At 39.7% G+C, this 20,056-nt stretch overlaps 1 protein-coding gene and 1 long non-coding RNA gene across 2 annotated transcripts in view; one reads left to right on the top strand and one right to left on the bottom strand.

The window, feature by feature from the left end:
- The window catches only part of LOC116689604 (cAMP-specific 3',5'-cyclic phosphodiesterase 4D-like), a 202,496-nt gene extending 184,167 nt beyond the window's left edge, over positions 1-18,329 (bottom strand). The window contains 1 exon segment of the mRNA XM_032516152.1: positions 18,176-18,329. The gene's annotated coding sequence lies outside the window, so the exon portion shown is untranslated.
- LOC116689607 (uncharacterized) lies at positions 7,679-19,230 on the top strand. Its single transcript, XR_004332055.1, has 3 exons — positions 7,679-7,841; positions 11,224-11,320; positions 17,675-19,230. It is a non-coding gene; the product is annotated as an uncharacterized LOC116689607 (long non-coding RNA).
- The last annotated feature ends 826 nt before the right edge of the window (positions 19,231-20,056 follow it).

Here is a 20,056-nt window from a genome sequence, read left to right as displayed (position 1 = left end):
TAAATGAGTGACTAGCTGGTGGACCTTACATTTGCCAGATGGACACAAACACAACCAACATGTTTTTGCTAAAAACTTTATAAGGTGAACGTGCCATTGTTGTGTTTACAGCTTATTTCGCTTCCCCCAAAAATACCAAAAACCATCTATTGATTGTGCTATAATTCAACAAAGCATACTGTCATGCTGCTAAACTGTGAGACCAAGACAATTTAAGTATACATTTGCTGATTAAGTCTTAAGTATTTAAATATCTTTTTCTTTTTACTGTGATGTGTTTTAAGAGCCAATTTAGAAGCTTACTGGAGGAAAGAGACCATGTGTTGTGTGTTGTCCATACAAATAAAATGACTGACAATTAAGGAAGCCTTTGTGTCAGTACCAGTTAATGGCCGGTTTATCACTTTTAACCAGTTAAACCAAAAGGAAAGGTTGCGTGACGCCTGCAGCGAGCGAATTACTACAGTGTCACAGACGGAAGCGGCTACAACCCACATTGGTGTGTTGTGCACAAACAGCAGGATGACCATAAAACAACATGTTATATCTACAGTAACTTTCTAGGCATTCAGATGCATGAAAACAGAGTGCTGCTCTGCTTTAAAGTGCCAGCAGAGGTCCCCAGAGAGCAACAGCTGCCTGTACAACTCACACTCAATTTTCACTCCTTTCTGTCTTCTACTACATGATTAAAAAAAGTTACAGAATGTGATTTTTTGGATTTACAGATTTAGATAAAAACACATCTAAATCCATACTGTACATTGTTTACATACCAGCTGTCACTATACTGTACACCCATCCGTTAGCGTTCTGCTGATATAAAAAATGTATAGTATAAACATTTCTAGTGTTTATCTTTTTATCTTGAACCAACAGCCTCTTTTACAAAAACGCATACAAGGCATTGTCTACTATACCACTTCTCTCATACACATGGCCCACTACAGCTAAATGGCATCACTGACCCAAGGCAGAAGCGGGCCCTGCCGAGCCAGGGATGACTCACTCCTCCCTGTACAGTACAGCAGAAAATAGCAGGAAAGCAGCGGTGAGGCAAATCTCAGCCTGCATCTCTCATCAGATGTGATTAAATATGGGGACACTGATGACTGACTGAACACAGCAATGCTACTTAATGTCAAGGTTCGCAAACCCAGTACTAGTGGTTTCTGGCCCTATAACCCAACTAGTTAAGAGAACGACTGACAGCGTAATTAATGCTGGGTGCCTGCGGTCCTTTTCCATATGTTAAAATAAGCTTGTGTAAGCTTATGTTGGGGGGTGACATTTTTTTTTCAAACAGGATGAGGAGCAGCCTTACACTTATTTAATATACTGTAAGTCAAACTGGTAAACGCAATGATTTCACAGCAGAGTCATCATATAACTATCTAGGCCAAAGTTTGATTTATTTTTCAATGTAGTGTTTATTGTAAAGCTCACAGCAGACAGTCCTAGTTTCAAAGGTTTCACACGCACACGCGCGCACACACACACACACACACACACACACACACACACACACACACACAATTCATCCAAGCACATTAGAACATTTTCACCCAGGGCACGACAAGATATATCCTTCGGCACAATAGCTCCACTGTCAGTTTTACACCTTTTCCTTTTGTCTCCCACAATATTTTGGAGGGCAGCATTTTCCTCCATGCGAGTAGATATATCCTAGGCCTATGTGTTGTGATTTTAAACTTCTAGAAATCCTACTCGTATGGAAACATAAAGACAAACAAGTGTGACCATTAATATTTGGGTTAGGCAGGCTACACATCACACCATGATTCTTTATCTCCATAGACAGTTCGAGAAGTTTATCTCTCACTTGCTAACGCACACGCACGTGCATGCGTCATAGAAACGAAATGACGATGGATCGAGGTACGGGTATAAAAAGCCGTCACTCGTTCCAAACTTCCCTTTTGCATCTGAGTTTGACACGAGTTGACATACGCTGTTGCAAAAAACCTGAACGCTGAAAAGCTGAACTTTTGGAAAACGAAATTTGTTCTGGTGAATAACTGTGGACTATTGTCTCACTACTGTTACTGAAAAAGTTAACTGTAATAATGGCTTTAAGTCGGCTGCGATCTCCTGCCTGGGAGGGACACCTGATTGGAGCTGCCGGTGTGTCCGACAACGACTATGATACTAGTAAGACAACTTCTGATTTCACGTTTTTCGTCTTCCAAATTCATTAATATCTGTAACTGTCTTAAAGCTATTTCCAGTATGAAGTAATGTAATTTACTGAGTTTAAAGGTAACAAGCTAAAGAACTAAATGGGTTTTATTTTGAAAAATTGCATAGTTAGCTAGCGTTACATTTGGTGGGAACAGCCAGCTAGCTCCACGACGTTTTCTCTGTGTAAAACCTTTATTTTATGTTTGGAACATAGAACATTTCCCGGGACAAGTGCAGAATGTACTAACAATCATTTAGTGATTTGCCAACACTTATTTTCGTTTGAGATGGCCATCTTTGGAAAAGAATATTGGCGTCGAAAGTTTACCAAACAAAATGGCGACCGGGCACATTTTCAAATAATGCCCAAAAATATTTTCTTAATCACCATGGAGACTGTGTAATTTATTAAGAAGGTAGCTCAACTGGCCCGGGCCTCTTTTTAGAGATAGTTAACCCATGGCTCTTCCTCTGAGGAGAGTTGAGTTTAATTGTTGAAGCTTTGCTAAAGCTTTAACAATTAGCTAGCTGAAGCATCAGCTTTTAAGTTCAAAGGCATCGAAGTTTACAAAAAATGTCGACTGTATATTTTAGAATAATGCCCAAAAATGCTTTTTGTTGATCACCATGGAGACCGTGGAATTTAGTACGGGCATACATCAGCAAGTTAAGGGTGCAGGAGTCAGAACATACATATGTTTAAAAAAAAATTATAAATCAAACCAACTGAAGTGTGATTTTCAAATGTTCTAATAAAGGATCTGTACAATTAAGAAATGTATATTTATCTTTCATTTATGCTGTAAAACATATTCACTGTGTGTATAATATATATATATGTGTGTGTGTGTGTGTGTGTGTGTGTGTGGTATATATATATATATATATATATATATATATATATATATATATATATATATATATATATGCCAGTAATTTCATGGATCCAGGATACTATGCATCCTGATTTTTTTTAAATATTTTTTTTTCTGTTTGATTTGCATTGAGAGATAATCTTATGGAAAGTTCCCCACGCCTATCTCTAGGTATGGTGAAGGATATGTGATGTGGGGTTATTTTAAATCCAAAGCCCAAGGGAGCGTCATCAGGAGACATAGTATCTGGATCCATTAAATAACTGGTCTTTAAAAATAAAAATGTGCCTGCCTCTATGGGAATTTAACATAGGGGTGTGTATACTTATGCCCTCATTCACAAAGAAGATTAGTGTCCTTAAAGGTTGGATTTTCCTAATGTTTATTTTAATTAAGGCACCAAGATCAATTTCCAAAAAATTTTTTTTTTTTTATTCCTTTTTTTTAATCAACTTTAACATGGGTGTGTAAACTTATACAAGCCACTGTATGTCTTTGATTTGGCACACATCCTGTTAGGCACAGGGATGTGTGTGTATTTTTTTAATCATTCCTTTATGTAAATATGTACAACAATCTATATAAATATGCATGTATCTTCTTTTTCCATTAGGTGACTCCTCTCAGGATCCAGCTGGACTTGCTGAAGTGCTCCCCCAGCTGATCAGAGCAATCAACTTCCCTTGCTATATCGCTGATGATGTGGCACCTGAGGTCGAGGTTGAGGAAGGTGAGTATATCCCCCCACTTTTGTCTGATGATGATGAGGAGGATGGGAGTATTTTTCAGTATGAAGATGGTGAGATGGCTTCCTACGCGCTCTCCTCTGATGATGAGGAAGAGGAGGACGAGATGCTGGATGACTCCGGTTACGACAGCATGTCAGATGAGGATGACGAGAACGTCGGACATCGGTTTCCTCTCATCCAGCCGCCGAGGCTACTAGTGTTGCCTCCGGTTTCCCCTCGTCTTCCTCCTGGTCTTCCTGCTGGTGCTCCCCTCCACCTTCCCCCCTCTTATGGGATTCAGTTGCTGTTCCTCAGAGACTGATTATCAGAGACCTTCTGGTACCTGTTCAGAAATAGCAGCCTGTGGAATATCAGCAACTACTGTCTTTGTGGTCGTGGCAGCTTCCTGCCTGCAGCCTCAGCATCTCACATGAGGAGATGGACGCAAAACGTCATGGAGGGAAATGGCTCAGAAGATTTGGCTGCCTGAATTCCTGGCCTCAGCTACTCCACAAAAAGGAGCAGCTTAGAGAGCCAGACGCAGCTAAGTGAGAAGAGTCCGAGGAGGTTTTGGAAGTAGACCTCAGAGAGGCAGAATGCTCCAGAGACCCAGTTCCACCAACGCCTGGGCACAGCTCCTCCACAAAGAGGACAAGCCTTTCATCCTGTTCCCACTGGTCTTCCTGCTGGTGCTCCGGTCATTCTTCTTTTTGGGATTTGGTTGCTGTTCCTCAGAGACTGATTGTCAGGCACCTTCTGGTGCCTGTTCAGAAATAGCAGCCTGTGGAATACCAGCAACCCTCAGTGTTTCACATGAGGCGCCCACAATTCCTGGTCTTAGCTCCTCCACAAAGAGGAGGCAGGCCTGAGGGAGAGAACTGTAAGTAAGTTACTACTAAGAGGAAGTCCCATCATCACCTTTCTAATAATTCAGTGATCATCTTACTCACTCTTTTGTTTTATAAATGTTTACTTTTTGCTGAACCAGAGGTAAGACGATAACAATTTTCTCCTGCAGTTATTTTTATGTAATGATGTAGTTCTCTGATGTTGTAGATGGCTATATCGAATACATGGTATTATTTAATAAAATTAACGTTTGCTGTTATTATCATCACCTTTTCAGTGATGATTTATCTTACTGTTCTCACTATGTTCTTTGAGTATTTATTTACATACTATAGATAGCTGGAGCAGACTGAGGTAAGGCAATAATACATTTATTACTCACTTAATACTCTTACTATGTTGGACTTTTTTTTATTAAGGTGTATCTGACAGAGGTATGATAAAAATAGCATTAATCTGCAAGTCTATCTTTAATATTTTAGTGATTATTTAATCATACTCAATCTGCTGTACTTCTTAAACATTACTATAGTTAGCTGAACTGGACAGAGGTGAGGAAATAATAGTCTAAACAAAAGTCTCATACATGTGTGTTATCATTTTCAATGAGTTAGTCATTTTTTTTATAACTCTGTTTCACTTTATGTTTAGATGACTATCAGATGAATGGTTATTAACATTGTAGAAAGCTCTCATACAGTTTGTATTATCAATTATTCAAAAATGTATTTTTCTTACTTTGTTGTACTTTTATACTTTTTTTTTTCCTGCAGAAGATCAGCTGTTTCATTGACGACAAAAGAGTTAGTCCCCCCCCCCCCTCGACCAGATGAGAAGCATGGCTGACAACAAGACAAGTTGGAGAGCGATGGTCAACTGCGTTTTAGTCAACACACCTGCAAAGACAACTAAAGTAGCAAAGGTGACATGAAGCGGCTAAGCTATACTAAAGTTACAGCCTGCGTACTTTACTAAATATGTAACAATACAGATAAATGTTTATTTAGAGATGGAGTCTGCAGGAGAAATGTGGTAACACCTCATGATGTCTGTCATTTCAGAGGAAATGTAGTGTGCAAAACCATTTGATTTGTGTTTTTATAGGGCAGTCCTGGGCCACGTGTGAGTGGATGTGGACCAGCTGATCATCCCAGGACAGGACACAACTACATGTAGCAGCACATCATACCACATAATGAACTACTCCCAGCAGCCCCCTGGGTCAGCCCAGACTACACAGCCTACTGGACACTTATATTTTTACCGCTTCACTGGTTTGGTGTTGAATTCAAAAAAAGAACACCAGGCATCTGACATGACTGTGTTATGTGACTCTTTACAGTGGTCAAGATATTTGTAAAAACACTCGGCTTCAATGCTTTCAAAACAACTACGTACAGTATGTCACTGGGGGCTTGTTTCAATGAACATGGTTATTCAGGAGATAACTTGGTAAAATCCACAACAGTTAGTTTTACATCAGTTCATTTTCCACATTTGAACACCTACATATATAGTTTTAATGCGTCATCAAATCCAAGGTATACAAAGCTTAAATTTAAACTATTCAAGAACAGTTAAAGACAATTTTACCAGTGATTGTGGTGATTTATAGCAATGGACTGTCAATGATGTATATGATTCGTAACGGATATAAAACGTTTTGTTTTACAGCTATGATTAGTAATGTGTGTGTGTATATAATATAAAAAAGCAGTCATCCTTAGTGTATATTACTAGGATAATCTAATAGAAATATAGTAAATAATGCAGTTAAACAGTATAATATATATTATAGTTTCAGTACAGTAAAAAGTTGAATGGGATATAAGATATATTTAAAGGTAAAATGTAGGAAAATATGTAGTAGAATATATTCAGTACATTTAGGCTTCTCAAGTACTGCCCTTAGTTACAACCTGGAGGGTTCTATCTTCATGGGTGTTATAGCAGGAAAAGCACAGGTGTAATTAATAACGTTAATTGAGACAAGTACCCTTGTGCACGCTGGCCACAAGTGCTGAGCCACCGCCCTTTTTGTGTGATGATGTTCTATTGTTAAGAAGAAAAAGTTAATGTTTCTCTCAAGTTCCTTGTCATGCAATTGTATTTAACTGGAAAAATTCAAAGCCAATGTACCGTCAACTGGGTGACAGGCTGAGCTTGAGTTAGATCAATCCAGCTCTGGGGGACTGGCTGGTTTCCTGTGTGGTGTGGCCTCATCTAAAAAAGTAGATATGAATATTGGTCAGTTCATTTATGGTAGGTTTCTTGCACATGCCATTGCAAAAGATGAACCTATGCAGTTACGTTTAGACAATCACTTGTCTTGCAACTTACATGCAGGTGGTGGAGGCAATGACGTCTGCTGACCTGAAAGGAAGACCCACACACACATCAGAATAGTCACATGATATGCACCAGGTTGAATGTAATTCCATGGCAGGAAATATGACTGTTTCCTAAATACATTATGCATAATGTTAATTTACGGACAGGGATTCCAGACACACGCCCTGTAACGGTATGCTTACTCGTTTGTGGAACAGATTCATCTGAAATAACAGATCATACAATTTGTACTAATTGCAAAAAGAATATTTAAAGGTCTACAGACAGAGTAAACATTGCACGTGACAGGATTTCTGCATTGTAGCCCAGATACTTTTTAATAGGGGGACACCGCATCCACAGAAATGCATAGGGTTAGTTTGTAAAGCCAGTACTGCAGCTGTGTAGCAACACATATTACGTACCTTGCTGTATCTTTCACTCAGCTTGCCGATAACTGCCTAAAGTGCGTTGCAAGATGGCTGCCGATCTACCTGGACTAAGGATTTTGATTGTATTGGCTTTATTTATGTACTGTACACTACAACTAATTAAAAAAAGACAGAAAAAAGGATATCTTATTTGTAACATAAACGCAAGCATGTTAACATGATTACACAAAATATACAATGCAACAAAGTAGACAAACACAGTAGCCTACAGAGCGCCAAGACTCTTAAGTATGATATATTTATTCTAAATACAGAAAACTACTGTATAACTATCCATACAATGTCACCATCTATTTAAATTATTCTTGCACATTGCACTCTCAACTCTATCAGTTTAACGGACATATTGTTATAACATGCATCTTTCTACTCCTCAAATACCCCTGATGGATTATCATCTGTAGGTAGGCGACTCTTTTAATTATAGCTGTTATGTCATTGTTGATTTGTAATTTTTTAATATAGTTTTTACAATCAGAAAAAATTGTAGTTTAAAAAAAAAATCAGTTTAGCTAGCTGGTTCGAAGCAAGCTAACGTTAGCTGTTGTATATGTGGCTTTTGTGTTGCTAATACAGTAGCCAGCTAGCTAACGTCATTCTAAATAGCTGTTTGCTTTAACTTTACTGGCTAGCTAACTGTTGTAACGTTGTATATATATTTTGTATTATTATTTTAGTCTTGTGGACTCTACGTGCAGTGTTTACAAACATGTTACAGTAATGTGACTAATTTTAGTTAAGTAAGTAAAGTTAACACGGTTTCAAATTTCGTATAATGTTACATTACACTTAGCTAAGCTAGCTATCTTAGTCGTTAACATTACTAATCCCAGTAATTTTGACATTTGGGGTGTTTGCTTTGACTTACCAGGAGTTTGAAGGAGGGTTCACATCAATTTCATCCGAAATGTGTTGCTTGACACAGTGGTTGGAGGTATGGGAGTCTCCAGCTAACTAGCTAAATTGTGTTAACATAACATAACGTTACGTTATTAGCTGGCTTGCTAACGTTAGCCAATGATAAGCCCACATTCAGCAATGAGTTAGGTTTCTTTCTTCCAGTGAAGACTTCAAAGACCAGCTACTGTCTTCAACCCATGTTGAAGTTGTATTGTCTGTGTTGTGCACAGAGAGGGCAGAAAAGTGTTTTAGTGTATCTCTTTCTGTCCTTAGAGACCCTCACATGATAAGAATGCTATGTTCAAAGTTAGCTCTCCAGTACGAGCCTTTGCAAACTTCACTCCAACTGCATTCTAGCACAAATGCACATATGGCGGTAAAATCAGCTGAGCTGTCCTTAAGGTACGATTCACATCAATGATGGTGCGTGTAGTGAATGTTTTTGCCAGTGGAGGAGCACTCTCCCCTGGGCAGGTTGTGTGACTTTTATTCTGGGTTAAGGTAAGCAAAGCAGACAAACCAATCAGCTAAGGAAAGGACTGCCAACATACTGCTGCACAGAGGTGATATGTTGTTTCTGATTTCTCGCCATGTTATGTAAAGCAGGCCTGGGGTTTAGTTTGGCCTTGGATTATATGAGGAGAGGCAGAAAGCTGATTGCATATCTGTAATCTTGTTTTATAAAAACACTTCCAGTGGCAGAAATATGGAATGCGGAAAGGGCAGATTTCCCCAGTGAACCCCTGCAATGATCAGATTTGACAGTTTAAAGCAGCATCAAACCACTGAGAAATGACAGCATCTTGTCTGCGTAATAACAGACAGCTATAAAACCAAATATTTCCATTAAATATGCTTATACCAAATGTATTCATCCAGAGAAAAACTTTCCTATTAAGTAGGGATGTGCAGGATAGTTGGTGTCTTCTGGATGATTCAGAGTAAAAGTAAAATAGCAGAACAGATTAATCACAAACTCTCGATTCCCCTCAGCTATTTAAACTGTGGAATTGGTGCATATAATGTAAAGACAACCCTTATTTCACCATAGGGTTTTATAACAAGCAAATGATGTAGTGCCCTGAACTTCACAAGCTTATTTCAGTAGAAACGTCACTAATACCATGACAGATGACCTTAGTATGCAACACAGCACATAGTTCAAATAGAAAATGTAACATCTCCATTGAATTGAATTCGGTACATGGTGTAATTGCCCTGCTACTGCATAACTTGATCATTTGTTTTGACTGATTAATGAGAGAAACACATCTCTATGTTACAGCTCAACATGGTATGAGACATAACATTGATTTAGGTCTGCCTGAGGCTTGTGAGCCAACATCCTTAGATGGTCACATGGACTTAGACCCTGAGACTCTACCGAATCCTCTTCCACCCACTGTGGTGAGAGAAGCGGAGAGTAGGAGTGAGATGGAGAGTGACGTTTTACTACAGAGAGCATTTTTTCTAGTTTGAACCAGCAGACAAATGAAACAAGGAAGAGGGCAAACTCATTTCAAGAGAACATTTTGTGAATATCCGTGTGCAGAAGTCTCATCTCAGCTCTGTTTATTACGGTGGCCGACCAGGGCTCAATCAGCTGACCATAAAGACTGTTCGGGGCGTCCACACCAAAATAATAACCATAACGACAACGATGTAAGCATCCACACTGATAAACGATATGTGGCGCAAAGCACATATACACTAATTGAGGCATATATTGCAACATAAGGTTGTTGTATATATCTTATATTAAAGCTCATTGTCTACTAGCAGACCTCCGTGATGCCACCACCGCCATGCACAGAGCTGCAGAAAGCCAGGGATGAGGTCTACCAGGCAGGGGGTCAGATCTGTGCACAGTACCTGAACAAAACACTGATACATCACTGCAAGTATGATGATAACATCCATAACACAATATTCCCTCTCAGTGGTTTCTGTGACATGAGAAATACTTTAAAAATATTAACAATTATTGAAAAGTCACACAATGCCACTGACCCTCTGGCGTGGAAAAAATACACCTTCATATCGTTCATACATGTAATAGTCAACTATTTTTTTTCTGTAAATAAAAAGGCAAGAAGGAAAATCAGGTCTTTAACCCTTGTGTTGTCTTCCTGTTAACCATAAACTTGTCATTCCAGGTCAAAATTGAAAATTAACATTCTTTTGTGCTTTTCTGATATTAAGTCACTTTTTTCATGCTAGTTGCTCTTTTTTTTTTAAACCTGAGCTGGTTTAATAATAGGTTTTACACTTATTCTTGGAATTCATGGTCAACAAACCTCATTTATATCAAATTATACATAAGTTTTTTGTTAAAAAGGCAGAAATTATGAATTATTTTGACTAATGGTTAAGATCAGAGGATGTTGAGTGGACCACAGATGGGTAGATGTCAAAGTTTAGTCCGGATACTGTTTTGAAACCCTTAAAAAAAAAAAAAAAAAAAAGTTCAAATGCTTTAAGATTAAATAAAACACCCCAAAAATTCAATGAAAGTCATCATTAATTTTACATGAAGAACAGTTGTATGGAATCATCCATGTTATTTTTGGGCAATTTTGTTGAAAGAAAGGACAACATAAGGGGTAAGGAAGCTCTCTGTAATGTCACCTGCAATGGCACGTTGTAAATTTAGATGGATTTTGACTGTCTGTCTGAAAAGTGATCCCAACGATACAATCACTGCCGTTGCCCTCCGCCATCCACTTGAGTTTGAACGTTTTTTAAAACTATAGTTATCGTCATTGGTGTGGACGACCCTTACAAAGCTTTTCGTACTACTTCAAAATCAAACCCAGTTGTCTGGTCTCTCTCTCTCTCTCTCTCTCTCTCTCTCTCTCTCTCTCTCTCTCTGTGATCCACTTATAGGACTCCCCCTAAAGGCCGGGAGGACTTCGTCGTGTTGACTGGATATGCAGCGGTTTAGACGCCGGAGCCGGCAACACATTTTAACACTTCAACAAAGGTATTCATTTCCAAACCGGCTTAGTGACTTAATGGTTATAAAGTCACGTCAAAGTATGGATTGAGTTAGCGGAGGTAATGTTATTGGTGTTATAAGATTAGCACACTTACACAACCTACTCTAAGCGAGACAAAGGAAGAGAGCTCTCTTTGCCTTGTCAGCTCCGAGATGACATTATCTTCTTATCTCCGTCAGCTTAGAAGTGGTAAATTCTTAGACGTGGTGAATTTACAGCTCACAGCAGCTTAACACATATTGTTTAATACCCAACGCTTTACTCACTTCTCCAAATTCCAAACCCCACGTTCACCCAGGAAGCAGCCAGAGGGTCCTCGATTTTTAGTAAGATGATGTTAGAAAACATAAAGCAAGCTGTCACACTAACCTATTGATTTTATGTTAAAACATTTGTCTGATGATTAGAGGAATATGGAGCATGAGAGGAAAATATGAATCTGACATTGTGTGAAGCAAACCATGTTGTGTTTCCCACAAAGCCAATACGTTACCACGGGAAAAATAATTGTGTGAATGGGCTGCAGCCAATTTACAATATCACTTTGTGTTTTTCTGGGTTGAAATTTCAACATTTTGTTGTTCTTCTTCTACACTTTTCACGACGTTTTTGTGAATTTTCTTTTTTACGTTTTTTTAATTATGTTTGAGTTCATTTTTTGACAATTTTTTGTCACTTTTTCTAATGTTTTTGATGTTTTTTTTGTCCCTTTTTCAGCGTTTTAAAAAAAAAAGTATGTTTTTGCTGATTTTTTTCCCTGTGTTTTTGTAGTTTTTTTCATTCCTGGTCCAAGTTTACAGTAAGTCAAAAGCAAAACCCGCTCCAAAAATATGCAATTATGCTGCAATCAAGTTTTTTTGAATCGCAATCCTCATAACAACATGAATGATATTCCATAAGAAACTGCACTCCAGCACCATAACAGAGTGTTAACCTGCCATCCCCCCCCCCCCCCCCCCCCCCCATATTTAAACTATTACGGCATCTCGTCCCTTTCCATGACAACAGGCTTTTTTATGCACATTCAAACACTTTTGTCTCTTGATGTGGGCCCACGGACACACGTACACGTCGTACAAGCTAGTTCTTTAGGAGCACACCCTACCTTAACCCTTGTGTTGTTTTCCCGTCAACCTGCAACTTTTTCTTGTTCTTTTTCTACACCTTTCTCAACGTTTTTGTCAATTTTATCCCAGTTTTTTGTCACTTTTTTGACGTTTTTTTAAATTATGTTTTAGTCGATTTTTTAACAATTGTTTTGTCGCTTTTTTCAATGTTTTTGATGTTTTTTTGTCACTTTTTTCAGCGTTTAAAAAAAAGTATGTAATTTTTTTCCCCAGTGTTTCTGTAGTTGTTTTTCAACATTTGTCACTTTTGCCATAGTTCTGATATAGAAAGTTTTTGTAAATGGGTCAAATGTGACCCGAGGACAACAAGGAGGGTTAAGTCCAGTGGGGTATGATGAAACATAAGAGAAATGATTAAGTTCTGCAACAGTGGAAAGCACAGTGAAAACACGATTCACAAATCGTCCTGGTGCAACATGATTGGACTGTTGCCAAGCCAGTTTGGCAGAGTGAAAGAGTCGTTGGTCTAAAGAAATAGTGCACGAATATTCTATATTGTTGTAACGTCCATTTTATTCAAGCCATTGCCAAATGAGTTGATACATCAGCTCCACAGAGCACTATTTCTCAGTATGACAATTTTACAAAATGGTATAGTCCGGTGACATTCACCCGCAGCAGCTCAAAGAGAACATACAAATTACAAGATATCCTCTAAAGAGTCCATCATGTTTTCTAAATTCTCCGTCTCTTCCTTGATTTTGATGAATAAATGCTACTAGTGACTGCATGGAGGAAGGGTGGGGGTCAATCACGCAAGGCTTGCGTCATGTGGATGCGCCAACAGTGTTGTTGTCATTACTTAGAATTCCTCATGGGGCAACGGAAACTCAACCTATAGCTTTAAATAACTTCCTTATTGAAAAAGGTGCATGATGTTTCAGAGAATAGAGGGTTTCTACATGCGTAGCAATGCGTAGCAGTGTAGCAGTACAAGCAAAGCCTGCCTGATTTCATCTTAGCTAGCTGGCTTCACTTTGTTCACAGTGTCCTACACCAAGCAGGGCTCTTATCAGGGCCATGAGCTGATAAATAATATAGGACACATGACCAAATACCCTTGTTTTAATATAACTCTTGCCAACTGGCAAGCCGTCTCTACTGGCAAGAAAGCATATACCTTATGGATAATCTAATTCAGAGGAAGGTGACAGCTCAATGCAAATATCAGAAGGAAGCTCAAGTCCTTTTTGGCCCTGCTGCAGGAAAGAAATCAAATCTATACGTGCCTCCCCGTGTTTATTTATCCCTTCCTTGCACAAACACAAGCCGTCAAAGGCACTTAACTCCAATTACTCTGCGGCGTGTGCTTACTCCAAGCAATGCAATCACCTCTCAGTGTTGATGTGTTACAGTACAACACTATCCAGTTGCTGGACTCTCTGTTGGACACGTTGTCGTGGGGCTGGAGCATCATTGGCCCAATCCCAAAGTCTGGACTCCCAGACTTTGGTGCGCGTTCTCGCAAAATTCTTAAGGGTTGTCCCAATGTTGAATTTCAAAGGGCCTGAGGGTTTGAGTACACACTTAGCGAGTCCTTTCTGTGAGTGTGCATCGATGCAGACTTCACCAAAAGCAATAACCCACAGTTCAAAGCGTTGTGACGTTCACCGCGGACACCATAAGGAAATCCGGAAATTACAAAGATAAACAACAGCCCAACACATAACCACGGAACGGAACGGACCTGTTTTCCAGCTTGTAAAATAAGAATTTGAAAAAATTTGCTGGCAGTCTCCTGCGCCTTGGCCGTGTGGAAAGCAACACTCTCAAAATGAAAACACCCAAACCGGCAAGTGTCTGCAACATCTTTGTTATTAAATGTCGCCGAGGTAACGTGATCTGAGCCCATGTGGCCTCACTCACTCACTCACTTAGCACCTGAGATCATTTGAGTCTGTGAGTCTTTAATCCTCAGGGCTCACTTTGGGATTGGGCCATTTAAAAAAAATCTGTTGAAAATGGTGTTCATTTTTCACTACTGTCCTGTTCTGATAGTGTTGTTCAGACTCACTCCCTGTGTTTGTGTGTGTGTGTGACTGCGAGAAAAAAACAAAAAGAAAGGAGTTGGATGTCAAGGAAAAAGTTAGGTACAGTCTGCAGAAGCACAACGCAATCTTCTGTCTACATCTTGTGTTTTAAAGAGCAACATGCGTGACCCATGCAGTCTAAACACCCAAAATGTCAACAGTTGTTTACGGAAAGTCTTACTGCAGTGCAGGGAAACAACGTATTCTCTATTCCTTTAAACAAAGCACCAGGATGTGCCGTGCGAGAGATGACCAAAAGATGACCAGCGCATACCATCACTCTCTCGAGACATAGAGTCCCCCCCCCCCACTTATTCCCTCCACAATCCAGGCAGATCCCAGATCACTAGCGTCTGTAAACGCAGCGTAAGCTGTTGCTCTTAATTTTTTTAAAGAAGCTAACAAACACAATGACAGGACTTCCAGTGTAACAAGGGGAAAGGGAAGTTACTCGAGGCCCCAGCTTTTTCTCTCTTCTTCTTCTTCTTCTCCTCTCTCATGTCACTTGGAGGTCATTGTTCCTGCCTAACGTAACAAAGTCATCACACACAGATGCTGCAGCAGAGATCGTCAATCCCTGCATATGTCGTTGTACATGACATCAATGAAAGGCTGTATCTCTGGCTTGATAGTAAGACATTGTGTTATGGTTGCCTTGACACCATCCAGCTGTGCTGAAGGTCAGTGTCTATTGGCTCTACTAGAGAGAGAGAAAGAAAAGGAGACAATTTTATCTTCTTGTATCTTTTCCACTATGTTGTTTTGGACATGCTTTGGCAAGTCATGTGTCTTGGGACGCTCTCAAGGCAAGCCTTTGGTGCTGCTTTTTCAGGGCGTGCAAGGGGAACAGAGTTTATTAAAAGTCACACACCTTGAAATGAATATTAACCAACACATTCCCCACAAGCCTCGTGACAACATTGCCAAAAATCTGGAAGCAGGGAATATCTTTTACCTTAGCAATAAACCGTTCTTGATTCCAAAACATGTTTCCTGTCACTTTAAAGTTAAAAACAGATGTAAGAAGTAATTGATGAAAATAATCTTTCAAGCGTCTCTTTAAAAGGACTGGACTTTTACAATCAAATACCCGGCCCAGTAAATGTTACTGAAGCTCGATAAACCAGCAATGTCCCAGAACGGCCTCTAAAAGCTCTAAGGGAGCGTTATTTATGGAATGGACAATAGGGGAGGGTCTTCCAACTTTTTTTTAGTCTAGGGGGGAGGGTCACCCAACTTTTGTATTCATGAAAACAGCAACATCAGTCTTTCGTATTGTATTGTAACTAAGACATCTGCTGAAAAATTAATTTTATTCATTAGCATGATTGCCGGACTGTTTAGTTCAAAAACATCAAAAACACCACCCTGCAAAAACATACCGGACCAGACGCAAGCTTTTATTTTGAAAAGTCAAAGACTGAGGACAGCACGCAGCCGCGTATCTGTGTATATATACAGTACATATTACACTGTCTCTGCATGAGAGATTCAGAGGACTTTTGTATACTCTCCCTTGCCAGGCCAAGGAAAACAAACACTGCCTTTATTAAAGTAATGAATATGCTTTGGGAAGCAAATTATAAAATGTTTCCATTAACTCCCACTTATGAAATGCCAAGAATGGCTCAGGGAAACCTGTGACATTTGACTTTGTTGGCACCGAACACTGCAGTCCTCCACTGTTGCTTGAAAGCTTGACCCTATCACCTCTGGAAACTCATAAAAGCTAAAACACATACTATATCACATAATTGGTCCCACTAAAAGCCATCTGAATACAAAAAAAGTCTAATAAACACTTGTTTATTGTCAACGCTGTCACTTAAAGTTTAGGTCTTAAAGAATATCATCAGTGAAGCCAGTGGAGGATTTGTGCGTGCATTCAGACGCACACCCCTGCAGAGATCCTCCTTCAAAAGACGGATGATGGTGCTTTTTGTCCCTGTACAGTACTCGCAGAGTACATCAAGCCAACCTCATTACTCTGTGCTCTCATTCGCTCACACTGGCAAGCCGCAATACTTATTCAGAAATGAGACTTAGGGGACCATAACAACAAGGATACAAACAGAGGTTTGTAAGAATAAAAATAAAATTTAAATTTTTAAAAAAAAATCTCTGATGTGTGGTTTTAAAGTCATTCTGGAGTCAGCGCAGCCATCCATAATTTAGCCTAATCTGACTTGGTCCTGTCTCTGCACGGTAGATGCTTCATCACAGAACCAGAAGTGAGGAGGAGAGCCTGTCACATAGGTCACTCTCCAGCCTTTATTCCAGCACTCAAGGGATGTACAGGTGAAACAATGGGCATAGTGTTCCGCTCAAATCTCACAGACTCATCCATGTGGAGGTGGAGTTGCGTGTTGGCTGGCAGTCTGACAATATACAGTATATTTGCATAGTAGAGGTCAGGTACAACACAAGGCTCTGTGTGTTCTACACTGCAATTGTGGAGCTCTGAGACAGATATCACACACAACAGGCTGAGCCCCCTGCATTGAAGCAGGACAGGGCAGCAGCTCGTTTGGATGCATTTTTTTAGTTGATGTCATATGCACAACTTGTAACTTTTTATCTTTAGTTGGCTTCATACTAAGTAAAATGAAAATGTGGACTGAGGAGCTGCTTTTTCTATCCAACCAACTTTATTACAATGCCATATCCGTCTCCACCTAAGAGGGGAGCTGGGATATGAAACATAAACAGGTCCATATGTTTGTTAGATGGTCAGCTGGATCAACATGACATCCTCCTGGGTTTAATTTGGATGTGATGATATGATGTCACTTTTTAAACTCACTCTTCCTGTGTTTCAGTGAGTACACATCATAACAAGACAAAGGTCCGCTCCTTGTATGGATCACTGTCGTATTTGTAAATTGTTTTTATGGAAATTAAGAGACTTGTTATTTGACTAAGCAGTTAAAGTGATAACCTCCTTAAAAGGGAACTGTGGGTAATTCGCAGAGTATTGCTCTGACACAGTGTAACAAGGAAAACTCTGACACATGCTAACACTTTTCATCCAAACCCACACACACACTGACGGACACGTGCATTTACACTGGAGTCAAAGGTTTTTTTTTCTTGGCTGCATAGAGGATCAAAGTGCTGCCAACTCAAATACAACAATGACTGTGTCATTTCTTGTTCCCTCTGAATTTATGTGTGACTGCAGCACTATTGGGAGCAGGCCTATTTATAGCTGACTACCGCCACCACCACCCTGCAGCCTGAAAGTCACACCAGGAGATTTTGGGAGGGAAGTCCTTGAGCTACTCTGTCAATGCGAAGCATTGCAGTGACAATTTTGCAGATGAGGTTGGTCACTGTGAAGACGCACTGCACCGTTCCCTACGCTAAAGCACAAGCTACATCCGTCAAAGACAGATAGTAAGTACATACTGTCAGAAATCCAGTGCGTGTACATATCTCATCCCATGTGCACACACATGCCCATGTATGTACACAACTTCTAATTCTATTATCAACTGTAGTAGTGCATTTGTTATCATTGTCACATGGTGTGCTGTCATTACAATTATTATATGTTAATCTTTATGTGATGGGGGCACTTTTGCTACAATACTAAGCACATAGCAAGAAGAGCTGCTGTATCACAGTTGCAGTTATCACTTTAGAGTGAAGGGGAGGAAAATAGGTTAATATAAAAACTTACTTTTGTATCTTTTTGAGAAAGTTCCGGAAAGATAATAATTATCCACTCCTGGCTACTGTACAGTGTCTTCTGTTTGCTCTGTGAAATTCCCAACCATAGAAACCAAAACACACTAAATTATCTGGTGTGCATCTCTTAACACTGCAAGTCCTACTCCGCTGCTCACTGATGTTCTCTGGAATAAGGAGGGAACTCTGCTCACAGCTCCCAGGCTCTCAGCCAATCTTGTCAGAGTGGTTCCTGCCCCTTGGCCAATCATGTGCCTCTCAGCCCCTCCTCTTCCTCCTCCCACTGAAAGTTCCCAGGGTTGTAGTTGTGCACAAACTCAAAAAGAGAAGAGAGGGAAGGGGTTTATGAAAGAGAGTGCCGAAGAGGGGAGTAAGACAGAGTGGGAAGGATTGCTGTGGTATTTGCAGAATGGAAGATGTTAGATCTGAGCACTTGATAAAACATTTCCATTAGAAAAGAGTAATGTCAGACAGAGTAAGATGACAAAACTATGTAAATTGTGTAATCTGCAAATGGTTGCCAAAGATCTATCAACCTGGTTATACAGCTAACACGTCTTTACTCATTTATTTGTCATTATAATTGATTCTGATGAATGAATATTTAAAAATGCAGATTCCGATAGATCGGGAAATGCCTAATGTTGGCCGATATATCGATTGGGCTCTAGTATGGATACATACTTTCCTTTTGGTATATAAATACATGTAATACAAACCATCAAAAACTTTTTATGAACAATTAATTAGGTACATTTTCATGTTTTCCATGTTTTCCGTACATTGGGGGGGGGGGGGGAGAAGAGGAAAAACTGAACTTTATCTCCCAAGTTGAATTGACCATGTAGGATGTAAATTTAACATTTCATATTTGTTTTCAGATTATCTTCCTCACTGGTTCCTCCTCTTAATCTGATGAACCATCATGTGGCAAAACTTTAGACTTCACCTCTCTCCCTCTTGTACTGTAGAAACTGCGGAAAGAAATTCCCTGAAAACGTGTGTGCAATGGCGAATTCATCAATAATACACATTTAAGAGTAAAATGAAAAAATGTTCAGTATTTCACACCTTTATCTTATTGAATATGTTTAGAGAACGGGCCTCAAAACATAAGTATATCTGTGAGTGATCCGCCCTGTTGCACACCCTTTTATGGGCAATGTATCCCCCAGAATAAAGGCATTCAGTGCCTGATTATAAAATGTGTGATAAGGTCATTTTAAAAATATCCACAAGAGAAAATATCCTTAAAAAACAAAATCACTCTAAAATATAATAATCGTAAAAAATATAACACATACCTCATGCCCAGTGTTTTTTCCACATGTGCTGCCATTTTGGATTTTGATACAAATGCTTGGAATGTTGGCAAAAAAAGTCACATGACCTGATTACAAGACCCATCACCCCATCAGTGTTTCGCATCAACTGCAACCACATAATCCCCCCCCCCCCCCCCCCCCCCACAACCTGTCAGATGAAGTATACAGATACAGAAACTGCTTAAGGGTTAACAAGACTGACATGGCTCGTGTTGCAGCTGCAATCAACGTCATATTTGTTAAGCCTCCAAAGCTATCAGTGACACACACTGGAACACATTCACACACACACACACACACCGTTCTTTTTGCCTTGGAGGGACTGCAGCCATGGTGTTTGGTCAAGAGAGCGTCTCACCTCAGTTAAAGGGTGAATTTCGTCAGGCAGACTTTGAGCTGCCGCCTGGTCATCTAGAACATTTGGATAAAGATCTGAGATAAAAACGATCGTGCGCAGAGCTTTGCATGCATATTTTGTGTGGACATTAGTGGTGATGTGACGCCATGAGGAGGTATATGAGTGCAGTAGCCAGAGCGCAGGGGTACAC

The sequence above is a fragment of the Etheostoma spectabile genome, chromosome 5 (genome assembly GCF_008692095.1).
Source record: "Etheostoma spectabile isolate EspeVRDwgs_2016 chromosome 5, UIUC_Espe_1.0, whole genome shotgun sequence".
Classification (NCBI taxonomy): domain Eukaryota; kingdom Metazoa; phylum Chordata; class Actinopteri; order Perciformes; family Percidae; genus Etheostoma; species Etheostoma spectabile.
The sequence above is the reverse complement of the archived record's forward strand: the minus strand, read 5'-3'. Positions and strand labels throughout refer to the sequence as shown.